This window comes from Leopardus geoffroyi, chromosome B4 (assembly GCF_018350155.1).
Source record: "Leopardus geoffroyi isolate Oge1 chromosome B4, O.geoffroyi_Oge1_pat1.0, whole genome shotgun sequence".
Taxonomy (NCBI): Eukaryota; Metazoa; Chordata; class Mammalia; order Carnivora; family Felidae; genus Leopardus; species Leopardus geoffroyi.
The window spans coordinates 140345279-140357398 of NC_059341.1; the positions used below are offsets into that span (position 1 = coordinate 140345279).

General features: G+C 54.3%; 1 long non-coding RNA gene across 1 annotated transcript; it reads left to right on the forward strand.

Moving 5' to 3' along the window:
- Window positions 1-3450: 3450 nt before the first annotated feature.
- Window positions 3451-10716, forward strand: LOC123591159. The gene is made up of 3 exons (XR_006709134.1): window positions 3451-3645; window positions 10095-10245; window positions 10467-10716. It is a non-coding gene; the product is annotated as an uncharacterized LOC123591159 (long non-coding RNA).
- Window positions 10717-12120: the final 1404 nt, after the last annotated feature.

Below are 12120 nucleotides of genomic sequence, written 5' to 3' on the forward strand. Positions count from 1 at the left end.
ATGCTGGAATTATCAGACCAGATTTTAAGGCAGTCGTCATAAAAATGCATCAAGGATCAGTCACAGATTCTTTTGAAACAAAAGGAAAAAAAAAGAGAATCTCAGTGGAGAAATAGAAGTTTTAAGAAAAGAAAAGTATCGGGTGGAAACCATAGAATTGAAAAGCACAGTAACAGAAAATTTAGATAAACTTTCTGGGGTTTCTGGGGGTGGAAATAAGGGACCAGGGTCTGGGAATTGAGGACAGAGCAAAGGGATTGCCCCGTTCTCAACACAGAGGACAAAGACAGAAAGAAATGGGCAGAGCCCCTGGGACTATGAACAATAAGTGAATCTCCAGCACCCGTAAGCCAAGGTCCCAGGAGAGGGAAGCGTGGTCAGAACTAGGGCTGAAATAGCCCCAAAGGTGGTGATAGACATAAGCCTGCAGATTGGGAAGGATGAGCCAAGCCCAAATCAAATAATCCCCAGAACATCCGTGCCTGGACATACCAGAGTGAAGCTTCCGGAAACCAGTGACAAAGAAAAGGTCTTAAGAGTAGCCAGAGGTAAATGGCATGTCACCCACAGGTGGGCACCCAATCCAGCAACAGCAGGTGCCCCACTGGAAGCCACGGGGGGCAGAGGAACGTGGACAGGAGAGGATCTCGAGGATTCTGTCTTGGCGAAGCTGTCCTCCAGGAGGGCCCGGGACGTTCCCAGGTGACGTCACACAGAAAGGGATCATCACTAGAAGACCTGCTTTTAAAGACTGGGCAGAAAAAAGTCTTCAAACAGACATGAAGTGATAAATGAAGAAGTCAGGGAGCACCAGAAGGGAAGAGAGAAGGAGAGAGAGAACGGGAGTAGTGCAGATACATACAGCCGGCGTCCTCCTCCTCCTCGGGGATTATCTGAATCAACTATGAAGGTTTCAAACAACAGTTGTAAGACTTCATTTTGTCCTCACTGCTGAATTATTGTTTAGATAGCTGGAAAGGGACCTGAAAGTTTGCCGTTGCCTTACTTAGCACGTTTGAGGTATTATAGACTCTGTGCATTGTGCTGTGACCTTCACGTATTCACCAGTCACCAACATTTATTGTGAACCTGTGGCGATTAAGATAGGATAATACTGATGCAGGGACAGGCAAAGGTAGAAATGGGCCAAGTAGGGTGCTCCAAAACAGGGCCCTGTGTGTTGGCGCGGAATGGAGCTGGTTCTCAACACAAGCAAGGGATGAGCCTTCAACAAATGGTGTTGAGACAATAGATTCTCCGTCTGGAGTAAAAATACGATGGATCCCTACCTCACGTCATGCATAAACATAAATTCCAGGCTGATTAAATATCCAAACAAGAAAAGCACAACCTCAAAGCTTTCAGAACTCAGCATTAATGTCTTTACGACTTCCGGATGGGGAAAGGTATCGTAAATGAGACACAAAATTATTCATCGCAAGGGAAAATTTGAAGTATCAAAACTTGTTTGCCAACGTGTAAGTCTCAGAAACATAATATTGACCACAAAGAGGGGTTTCAATGTATGCATCCAATATGCTACAGATTGTACATAATTCTTTTATAATTGTTATAATTCAAAACAATGACATCTGTAGTTCCATGGTAAATATATGTGTCACAACACCAGCTTCATGATAGTGTGTGTGTCTGGTGATGGGGGGGTGCTGGGATTAGGGAAGAGAAAAGAGCAAATGGGATGCTTCAATTCTCTTATTAACATTTTATTTTTAAAAGAGAATCATCTAAACCAAGTACAGAAATATATTACGCTTTGAGAAAATAAAGTGGTGGGTATGAAAGTATTTTATTCCATAGACTTTTGTCTGAAATAGGACACTGAAGAAAGGAGAAACGTTTTAAATAACATTGGACAAATGAATTATTATCCAATAACATTGGATAAAATGAATTATTAAATAAGTAAGGATGTTGGAATGCTTCGCCGCAGACCTTAAGATACTTGAAATCACGGTGGTGTCTGTATTCCTGAGTTTACAGTTTGTTTCTTTATTGTTTATTGTTTTGAGAAAGACAGAGAGAGGGCACGAGCATGGTCAGCGCAGAGCCCGATGTGGGGCTCGAACTCACGAACGTGAGATCATGACCTGAGCTGAAATCAGGAGTCTGATGCTTCACCAACTGAGCCACCCAGGTGCCCCCTTATGGTTTATTTTTTATAGAACGTATCTGATGAGGGGCACCTGGGTGGCTCAGTCTGTTGAGTGTCTGAGTTCAGCTCAGGTCATGATCTCACGGTTCATGAGTTCAAGCCCCACGTCGGGCTCTGTGCTGACAGCTCAGAGCCTGGAACCCACTTCAGATTCTGTGTCTCCGTCTCTCTGTCCCTCCTCCACTCATGCTCTCTCTCTGTCTCAAAAATAAATAAACATTAAAAAAAACCATAACTACCACGAATAATGAGAAGGGACCATTAAGATGCTGTTTGAGGGGCACCTGGGTGGCTCAGTCTGTTGAGTGTCTGAGTTCAGCTCAGGTCATGATGTCACAGCTTGTGAGCCGAGCCCCATGTGGGGCTCTGTGCTGACAGCTCAGAGCCTGGAGCCTTCTTCAGTTTTGGTCTCTCTCTCTCTCTCTCCCCTCCTCCGCTCATGCTCTGTCCCTCTCTGTCTCAAAAATAAATAAACATGAAAAAAAAACCCATAACTACCATGAATAATGAGAAGGGGCCATTAAGATGCTGCTTTAAGGGGCACCTGGGTGGCTCAGTCTGTTGGGCATCCCACTTCAGCTCAGGTCATGATGTCACAACTCGTGAGCCGGAACCCTGTGTGGGGCCCTGTGCTGACAGCTCAGAGCCCGGAGCCTTCCTCGGTTTCGGTCTCTCTCTCTCTCTCTCTCTCTCCCCTCCTCCGCTCATGCTCTGTCCCTCTCTGTCTCAAAAATAAACATTAAAAAAAAATTTTAAACATATCTGACGAGTTGACATCTTTTTCCTTAAGCAACACCGAGCGAGGAGTCATCGTTGCAACAGGCGCCTCTTGGCTCCTCAAACACCCTTCTGCTAGAGCCCGTGTAGGTGCTGGCAGCTCAGCATCGTGCTTGGACTTCACGGCTGGGCGGGACTCGACGCCCCTTCCTGACGTTCTAAACCCGCCCCTTGAGCCCGTGGACAGCCAGGCATCTCCGGCGCCCTCTGGGAATTCACTGCTGCAGGCGTGACCCTCTTCCGAGGGGCTTTGCACACGCCAGCCGTGTACCGCCCGGGCGCGGGAGACGGCGCCCCGCCGCAGCTCCCGCCCCCGTCCCTCCTCGCGCGGCAGGGTGGGAGCGCCGGACACTCCTGTCCCCTTTATTACCATGTACTGGCTGGAACTTATGCTACATAAATCTCAGATTATGAAGTCACAGCTTTACATATTCTTGGCTCCAAATGGTCCTCTGCATGGAACCGCCAGTGGTGCAGGGTGGGGGCGGGGAGAGCAGCAGGGCACCGTCTGGGGGCCAGGGCTCCCTCACCGGGGCGTTTGAAAAATGAGTCTCCTCTCCCCAGCTGCTGCCGTGGAGCATACGATTCCAATGCCTGAGAGATTATTTGTCCCGCAACAAATGAACGAGGAGCAGAAGAAGCCCTCCGCACAAGTGCCAAGAGCCTCAGAGAAGCAGTGGCCTGAGCTCATGAAGGTAATGAGGGACCGACTGAGGGAGAAGCCATGAGTCTCTGGGGGGCGCTGTCGGGGCCGCGCGTGCCGGAGATCCGCTTGGGGGCGTCCCCAGGGGCTTTCTGCCTCCCCGAGTTTCCCCGATGTCTTCCTCACTGCCCTCTGTTCTGCCAGGACCTCGGTGGCATGCTTTTGTTCTCTGCCATAGACTCCGAGTTACTCTTGCTCTGGCCCAGCTGGACTTTCTTTGCTTCCCGTTTTCTGTCTTTCCTCCTCCTCCCGATGAAACCCAGCCTCCCGTCCTGGGGCCCCTCTCCTGCCCCGGCCGACCTCCCCTGGGCAGACACTCCGACCCCGGCTGGGTGGGGCTGGCTGTTTGTCCGTCCCCAGTGCTGGCCAGTGGCTCTGTGCCTCCACTGTCCCGAGGGTCCTTGGCCCCTGCAGGCTCCCGGTCCTGGGCCACGTCTTCTCCCTGTCTGTCCGAGGCAGTGCAGGGTGATGGTGAGTACTTGACATACATTCAGGCTCAGTCCTAACAACACTTAACACTTTTTGTCAAATTGTTCCTAAGAAGATGTCGGGGGTGTGTATGGGGGGGTGTATGAGTAATGGAATATTACTCGGCCATCAAAAACCAAAATCTTGCCATTTGCAACAACGTGGAAGGAACTAGAGGGTATGATGCTAAACAAAGTAAGTCACTCAGAGAAAGACAAATATCATATGATTTCATTCATTTGTGGAATTTAAGAAAAAAACCAGATGAACACATGGGAAGGGGAGGAAACAGACGAGAAAGAAACAAACCACAAGACATGCTTCAAAAAAAATTTTTTTAATGTGTATTTATTTTTGAGAGAGAGATAGAGAGACAGAGCCGGAGCAGGGGAGGGGCACACAGAGAAGGAGACACAGGATCCGAAGCAGGTTCCAGGCTCCGAGCTGTCAGCACAGGGCCCGATGCGGGGCTTGACTCCACAAGCCACAAGATCACGACCTGAGCCGAAGTCGGACGCTTAACTGGCTGAGCTCTGCTGGGTATCCGCGTCCTGGCTCACTAGCCTTGGGCGTGATTCTCAATTTCATCCTGTAACACCTGCCGCTGACTCAGGGTATCGCCCTGGCCGCCTGTGGCACTGGGGTCCCTCCCAACGTCTGTGTCCCCTGTGGGTTTCCTCTTCTGCCCTCGCCACTGCCGAGACGGCATCCTTGTCCCTGTTAGAGAAAACCAGAGCCGGACGGTAGTTGGTACTCAAAACGGTAAAAACCAGTTTTATTCGGCAACTATTTCAACAGAGGGAAAGTGGCCCCAGTGTGGAACCAGGTCCGATTCCTAAAACCACCAGAAAGTGGAGATTTACCGCCAAGGCGCGGGGTTGGGGAGCCCGGAGGTTGCTGAGACCGCGGGGTAGTTCTTGACTAAGGTGACCCGACAGGAGTCTGTCTTGCTGAAGGCAGGTCACCCGCGGGCAGGGGGAGCAGGAAGCCGGTCGGATATGGAGGGTCAGAGATTCTGGCTACACCATGTGACGGGATTTCTGCTAGGACTGGTCAATACGAGGACTGACCCAGAAGCCCCGAGATGTGACCGAAGTGGTCCAGGAGGGTGTGCTCTCACCCCACCGCAGAAAGCCCCAAACCCTGCCCCTCCCCCCGGGACAATGAACACACCGGCGTCTTTGGGGCCAGAAAACAGTCTCCTCTGGCCACGTGTCCTTCTGAAGGGGAAGGGCCATCCCGCAGGTGACCGGCTGTTTGGTGACATCTACACGTGACCTTCCCTGTGCACCTGTACCCTTCTCCTCCAGGCCCCTCCTCCAAGATCTGGCCCTTCTCCTTGACCGCGAGCTTGGACCAGGTGCTAGGTTGTTGAAGACGTGGCTCCTGGGTCCCGTCCGAGCAAATTAGTGACCGAAAACCCGCTACACGCCCTCCGCTCCCTGGTGAGAGGCAGCCTCGTGACCACCTCTCCCGGGAAGCGGCTGGGCAGGGCTGAGGTGTGACGAGGGGGCTCTGTCTTTCTCCTTCTCCGGGGTGTCCTCACCGGCACCGGCTCCCCTGCCCTTCGCGGGAGGCTCCGCGGGTCCGCGCACGCAGCCCCTTTAGTCTCCTCTGCAGATGAGGGCAGGTGCGAACTTCGCCTGGCATCGCGCCTCAGGCCAGGGACAACCCGGCCTCCCGACCCCCAGCCTTCCTCCTTCTTCCATGTTCGGGCCGGGGACCCTCCGCGGGGAAGGCCCCTACGGGAGGGAGCACGTGTTTGCGAAACAGGTTCTTGCAAAAAATGCGGTGCTGACACCATTCTCTGTCCCGACGGACCCCAAAGGCCCGCTACAAACGCTCTGGGACAGGCATCCCCTTTCTGCTCTGCCCGCTGGGTGTTGGCACTAGGCCTCCCGGGGATCCAGGGGACAGCACGGGTCACAGGTCAGGGGGAGAGGGTACTCGAGGGAGTGGTCCACGCGCTGCTGGGAGCCCCGGAAGAGCAGGCAGCCTCTGCAGGACTTGTGCTGGGTGAGCTGCCTCCCATCCCGAGGCCTCTGCTCTCTCCGGCAAACCCCCCACCAGGCGGATGCTCGCCCTCCGCCCGCAGAGCCATCACTCTCGAAAGCTGTCACTTGCACCTTCCCGTCTCAAACCCCAAGTACTCCTCCCTGTAGGCCGTATGAGGGGGAGTGGCTGTCACGCGTTACACACAGGGACCCGGAGGGTTCGGCAGGTCAGTGGCTTGCCTAGAGTCGCGCAGCCCGGGCTGGGGGCAGGCTGCAGGTCTCCTGGTACTTTCTCCCGTCTTGAGCCACTTCTTTGCAGAGGCCTCATACGGTCTCTGCCCAGGGGATTAGACTGTGGGGCACCTGCTGGGGTCTGAGACAAAGGTCTTCAGGAGAGGCCAAGGGAACAGGAGCTCGGCAGGTGAGGCCCGGTGGATGACCAGCAGCCCCTGGGCAGAGGGAGGGCACGTTCCTGGCCCCTGGCTCCCAGCGGCTGCGTCGGGGCCCTCGAGGTGCGTGGTGACAAATTTGCGCGGCGCCTCGTTTCCCGTAAAGGATGGACAGTGCAGCTCACCTCCCAGGGGCTCAGGGTGAGTTCCGCAAACCTCATCCCTCTCTTGCTCCCACAGCGGAAGGCCCATAAATGGTGCTTGTGGTGACCCGTGGGGTGGAGGGACCACAGCGCGAGAGAACTGCGGGATGCACGTGAGCCTCGTCGACAGCGTGAGCGGAGTCCGGCCGGGGGCGAGGAGGCCCGCGGACGCCCGGGGGAGGCACCTCCTCCTTCTTTAGCCTTTCAAGTTTATAAAGTTGTGTTCGTCTAGCTTGTGGAAGAAGAGGAATTAGTGATTTATCTGCACAGGTTTTCTGAAAAGTCTTTTTCGAGGATTGCCAGGAGCTGGCCTGTTGGGGAGACGGATGGACAGCTCCGGCCGTAAAGATCCCTAAGTGACATTTTTGTGAGAGTTATTTTCAGAGGGTCATCGCTGCAAAATTACAAGAGCAAACCCGCACTTAGCGCCTGAGTCTTCTAGAAAATGCTGCTGCAGAGAGCCGGCCCACGGCCATGAGCACGGAAGACGTTCACTGGTGCGGGTCACCGGGAGAGAGACCCATCCGTCTGACCTCTCAGACGCAGAACTGGCCGCAGCATCCTGTGCAGGAGGGCCAGGACTCCAGGCCGGCCTTGGGGCACAAAGCTGGGCCAGCACAACTCTCCTTCTCCGGGGCCAGAAGGCAAGGATGGGCCCCACGCCCTTTGGATCACGTGGCTTGGATCCCAAGTCCCCAGATCTGAGCTCCAAGGTCAGCATTTTCCTCCTGAGACCTGGACACAACCTCGGGCCAGGAGGATGCCCCGGGATAGACAAGGGCTTGGGACTGAGCTGAGGAATGAGATCACGGCCCATACTTATCGGCACGAGTATCCACAGAGCCTCAGTTTCCACATCTAAGAATGGGTGTGTGGTTAACTACGTCACTTGGTCGTTACTTACTCATCAGACGTAAGGTGTCACCGAGTGCCGCTGATCACCCTCAGCTACAGCCAGCGGTTCTGCTTGTGTGCCACGCCCTCCTACCACGTGGCATTGGCATGCACCTTGGGGACTGTCAAACCACACCACTTTCGTGTGGCCGTCAGGAGCATGGACGTGAAGCCAATTTGCTAATGCGTTTGTATTGGTTTCCAATCGATTTGTAACAAATTTTCACGACTTGAGTGGCTTGAAGCAGCACAAGATTCTTACCCTTTGGTTCTGTGGGTCAGACAGCTGACGTGGACGTCCCCGGGCTGAAACCACGGCCCGGCCCCTTCCAGCCTCTGGAGGCTCCACATCCCTTGGCTCCCGGCCCCTCCCACCACCTTCAGAAGCAGCCAAACACTCTCCCTATTTCCGGGTCAGACGGTTAGCGTCCTTCATTCCTCCTTGCCTCGTAGCCTTCCGTGCTCGTTGGTTCCGGAGGTCAGGACGCGGGCAGTTTGGGGGGCCGTTATTCCCCTGACCAACCTCCGTATTCTTAAGACTGCTTCATATTTACAGTCTGATTCTCTGGACCTTGTCGATTAAGAATTTCCTGTATTTCTGACTGTCCGCACAGCACGCCCCTCTGTGATCCCCAGCACTCGTGTAGCACTCTGGAAGGGGATGATCCACTTGGGGGTTTGGATTTTCCAAGCCGCTGGTCCCAGTCTGCAAGCTTCAGGCGCACACGCCCAGGCACTGACCACTGTGAGAAGACCACCAACTGGCCACCAGGCATGGCTAAATACGTCCGGATTTCCAAGGCGCTACGAGCAATGGTTCATCCTAGAATTGACGAAATACGGCATTCTTTTATACGACCGACAACGAGTATCAGACTGTACTTGAGAGGCGGTATTCCGTTGGAATGTGAACTTGAGGATGCCACCACTTTCTCTGTGGCTGATGCCACATTGCCCCTACCTGGAAGGACGCCTGGAAAGAAGTCGGTGCTCAGGGAGTGCCGAATGGACAGATGAGCGAATGAATATCGTCAATGAGACATTCTTATTATGCGGGTAAGACTTCCTCAGAATCGCCAGAGGTATTAAATGAGACAACGTTGGCATGTTGTCTGCATAGAGAAAAGAAATAAACAGCTCTCTCCTCCTCGGGCCTGCCAGGCGGACAGCAGGACAGAGGGACGGACGGCCCCCGGCCCCTCACGCTGAGTGTGTGCAAAGCGGCGTCTGAGTGACCCGGTGGAGGCTGGGGGCCTGCCCATCTGGACAGAGGGATGGATGGTTGTCATCGCAAAGAAATGGTAGTCACTGGGGTCTCTGAGGTTTGCGAGGCTTTTGCTGTGTCCTGTGGTGCAAATGATCCCACATTATGTGTCACCTGCCTGACTCTCGGTGTCTTTGCACGTGTTCTTGGAGACAAAGGCCCACTGGTGCCGTCATGAGCTGAGTTCAAGAAATCGACCCAGAATGTCAGGACGTCCCCAGGAAGGATGCTGAGGGCACAGACGCCCCGGGGGGAGGCCCCTCCGTACCTTCCCGACCGCACTGGCCCCCTTGTCAAGCAGGTGGCGGGTGGAATGTCAGAGGGAACGTCTGGGCGTGCTGCCTGAGTCAGCGTGTGTGTGTCCCATCCAAGCGGGGACATGTGACCTCTTCCAGTGTGGGCGTAGCAAGATGCCCGTGTGATAGTTCCGGACGGTAGATAAATGTTTAAATGGCCACGTCATATGATTTATGTTTCGTATCTGCTCTCCGTCTTGGGTTTAAAAATTACTTCCTATGCGAAACGCTGTCCTCTGCGGTTCTCCCGCGAATGTACCCTTCCCCACCCTCCCCACATGGCGTGATCATACTGACTCGGCAACGAGGATGTGCGGGCAGCCTGTGCGGGTGGAAACCTGGCACCAGGTCCTGGGTCTGCGACCTCGTGAAACTGTGTTTCTGGGAAGCTGTACGCGGGGTTTGCACCTGGAAACTAGTAATTTGAACTAAAGTAGGGATTGTGGGGGCGCCTGGGTGGCGCAGTCGGTTAAGCGCCCGACTTCAGCCAGGTCACGATCTCGCGGTCCGTGAGTTCGAGCCCCGCGTCAGGCTCTGGGCTGATGGCTCAGAGCCTGGAGCCTGTTTCCGATTCTGTGTCTCCCTCTCTCTCTGCCCCTCCCCCATTCATGCTCTGTCTCTCTCTGTCCCAAAAATAAAAATAAAAAAAAACGTTGAAAAAAAAATTAAAAAAAAAAAAATAAAGTAGGGATTGTAGGAAAAGTTCTGGATGCTGCTGATCTCTTCCCTGGGCCCTTCCTGGAAAGTAAGCACATGGGCCTGGGGTGGGGGGGGGGAGGGGGAGACCCCAGTGTTGAATAAACATGTCAGCACCTCCCAGCTCCAAACCTTGACTCTGAGGGCAGAAAGAAACCTTACAGGGGCTCACGATAAACCGGAAGCAGAGACTTAACTCCGGGACAATATATTAAATGCAGCCTCTTTTATTTTTAGGCTTCCATCTTGGGGCCTGAAACCTTGAACACCAATGAAGGAACGCACCTGTGTTTCCAAGAGGCTGGTGACCTTCAGAGTTCTTTTTCCGGGGGGAAGAAATTTAATTTAATCTCGTCTGCTCGTATTTGTTCATGTTAGATTACATTAAGTGAGTTATTTTTAATCATTGTTCATAAATCACAGCAAGGGTATGCCCTGAGGCACAAAACATTTGCATAAAGATATTAATTGTGGCTATCTCTCTTTTTGGGTTCATGGGAAATTAGATGCATGTGTAGGGCGGTAGACAGGGAACAGACGTGGACGGGGTGAAGGAAACAGCCCTGCTCGGGTGTCCTAGCCTTCCTGACAACCTTCTTCAATTCACAGAGTGCAACCCAGAACCTTAAGATCCTCTCCAGATGTCTCCTCATCCGAGAAGCCCACCTTGATTTCTCTAGGCCAAAAGATGGCTCCCTCCTCCATCACATGTGAGCTGTGAACGGCCTTTCTTAGAAAACTCACCCATGGCTGAGTCCCTGTGTGGACTGGGAGCCCCCTGCCTGTCACGCACGGTGGACAGAGTGTCCCCCAGGCTGCTCTCGCGGTCGGTATTTATTAACAGACGCTTACTGATGAAGCACGCAGAGAATCGCTTCGTGTATAACCATGCTCTCTCTATCTCCCTGTCCTTTTCCCCTGACAGGGGCCCCTTGCGCCCCCTCCCCCAACCCCTGGGCGTGGGTAGGATGGGCATTGGGAGCCCCAGGCACTAGAGGGGAGTTTTCTGCACCCTGTGGTGCTGGCTGCACAGGGGTCCAGGAAGTGCAGGGCCCAGGCCCCTCCCCTCCCTCACTTGGCTGTGGATGCAGCTGCTCCTTCCGGCCCCCTCCGTCCCTGTGCTTGGTCTGAGGTTTCATGCGGAACCAGCCCTGTGCTATTTGGGAGGACAGGTCACAAAAGGGCTCTCCCTGTCACCTCCCAGCTCTGCTCCGCCCTCCACCCAGCCTGTCCCTGCAACGGCTCTGCCCACCCGCCCCGGACAGCCTGCCGGGCGTCACTGCCTTCGCCCATCCATGCACTGGCTCAGCAGCAATGGCACCAAGGACTCCACGGATGCTGAAGCAAGCCTGGGGTGGAGGGTGCCCACGATGCAGGGCTCGAGAGCTGGTTCTCGCTCAGCCGTTCACTCCCCAGAGCCCAGACGCTTCACCCTGACTCTGACGGAGTCTCTAGTGTCCTGGGGCCTGTCCTGGTGCGAAGGGTGGCCAGCTAGACGAGCACTCCCAGCCCAGACACTGCCGGGGCCCTCTGTTCATAGGTTCAAGGGGTGCCTGGGTGGCTCAGTCGGTTAAGCGTCTGACTTCAGCTCAGGTCATGATCTCACGGTTTGTGGGTTCGAGCCCTGTGTCGGGCTCTGTGCTGACAGCTTAGAGCCTGGAGCTGCTTCGGATTCTGTGTCTCCCTCTCTCTCTGCCCCTCCCCCACTCTCACTCTCTCTGTCAAAAATAAATAAACATTAAAAAAAAATGCATTCAAAAAAACTGAATCAACAGGAGGCTCCCTGAGGGGTGTCTCTGAGATTTTCAGAGGCCTGTGTGGGTGAGGGTTCCCTTGGGGTGGGGGTTCAAGGCCACATGTTTCCTGGATTTGCTATTGATTATATCACACATGCGTGCGTCCTACAGTGTCCCGGGGGGACTGCAGTAACACAATCACAGCCAGGAGAACGGATGGGCGCCAGCCCCTGACAGCACTGAGGACGCTTGACCTGCACTTGCCCCGTGAACGCCCCCGGCGGCCACACCCCGTCCATGCTGTCTGCGTTTCGGCAGCCCCAGGGAGGGTGCTGAGGTACAGAGAGCCTCAGACACTTGGGTGATCAGGGCGAAGTTCAGAGCTGAGCTCACAGGGGTCCCCACGCCCTCATGCCTCCGTCTCAAGAACACGGTCCCTGGGCCGCCCCAGGGTGGGACTTTGGGGCTTTGCCGTCCAGCCGAGCGCAGCCTGGCCTGTCGTTCAGAGAGAAATGAGCACATGTGAT